Raw genomic sequence first — 1,418 nt, 5'->3', positions numbered from 1 at the left:
AATCCTGAGGGTCTTCCTCTCCCAGATTGATTCTTTTGGGAAGTCAAACTAGCCAATCTTTTACCTCAATTCTTACCTAGCTTTTAGTCACTGTATGGTGTTGCCTCAGGTAAACTGAGACCTGGGAAAGACTAGCTTAAAAAAGCCACAGTCTCCCAGTGCATCCATGTCCATCAACAATCATCTTAACCTATGTCTTGCCACTGGACCCCAATAACTCTTCACGAATTTGCATGTCATCTTTGCACAGGGGCCACACTAATCTTCTCTGTATCATTCCGATTTTAGTATATGTGCTGCCAAAGCGAGCACTGGACTCCAATAAGTCTGGAGGAGAGAGCAAGGCTAATAACTTTGCACAGCCCTGCCTCACTTAAATCCAATTCACTTGCAAGTCAAGACATCACCCTCCTAGTGTCATTGGTACTCTTTGAGAATGAAGGACGAATAACAACAACAACAACAAATAAAGAGTTCTTGCAGCAAATAGCAAAACAAATCCACAGTGACCATGTCCAAAAATGCATATCTTCTTTCAAAGGTTAAGTCAATTACCTCTCATCAAGAGGTGACAGTAAAATCCTTCATCAAAGATATATTCAACATCTGGAGATGCAATTGGTCATTACTTTGATCAGATATCTTAAGTGTTTCTAAGCTGCTTTTTCCTTACAATGTTCTTGTCATTATAAAATTATTCTCCTCGATTTGCTCATTTCATTCAACTTCATTTCCTGTTTTCCAGGATTCTCAAATTCTTTTTCATCATTTCTTATGGCATCATAATATTCCCTTACATTTATAAACCACAATTTATTCAGTCATTACCCAGTTGATGAACACCTCCTTAGTTTCCAGTTCTCTGCTTTTCTTTTCTTTTCTTTTTTCCTTGTAATTTCCCCTTGCAGATTAAGAAGTTTGTTTTGCTTGAGACTATTCCTTAAATGCCTTCTTGACCCACCCCTCCCTATCCCACTCTTTCCTCCATGCTGATATTCTTGTTCTTACACACTCCAATTCTGAGAAATAAAGTTTTACCCTTTTTTATCCTTTCTATGCTAGTATTTTCCTTTATATTCTTAGTACATTTCTTTCCCTTCATAAAACCATCAGAAGATACCTCCAAGAAGACCCCAAACCAAATTCTGTTTTTCTTATGTAATTCCCTTAATGCCCTTTGGATAAATTGAAGTTCTGAGGGAAAATTTTCTTCTCCTCCCCCATTGGACTCATAAGCCCTTCATTGTGATATAGCCCCTTCAGATTGCTCAAGTAAATTTAGCTCAGTTTCTCTTTAGTTTTATGTTTTCATTTCCAAGTTTCTCCTTTACTGATCTTTTCATCCAGAATGCTTGAAAGTTTTTTATTCCATTAAAGGTCTATTTTTTCCTCTAGGGGCAGCTAGGTAGCACAGTGGA

General features: G+C 37.6%; 1 non-coding gene across 1 annotated transcript; it reads right to left on the bottom strand.

The window, feature by feature from the left end:
- Positions 1-205: 205 nt before the first annotated feature.
- LOC122733103 lies at positions 206-312 on the bottom strand. Its single transcript, XR_006353706.1, has one exon. It is a non-coding gene; the product is annotated as a U6 spliceosomal RNA (small nuclear RNA).
- Positions 313-1,418: the final 1,106 nt, after the last annotated feature.

This window comes from Dromiciops gliroides, chromosome 6 (assembly GCF_019393635.1).
Source record: "Dromiciops gliroides isolate mDroGli1 chromosome 6, mDroGli1.pri, whole genome shotgun sequence".
In the NCBI taxonomy this organism is placed as follows: Eukaryota; Metazoa; Chordata; class Mammalia; order Microbiotheria; family Microbiotheriidae; genus Dromiciops; species Dromiciops gliroides.
Note: the sequence above shows the minus strand (reverse complement) of the source record. Positions and strands in the feature narration are given on the sequence as shown.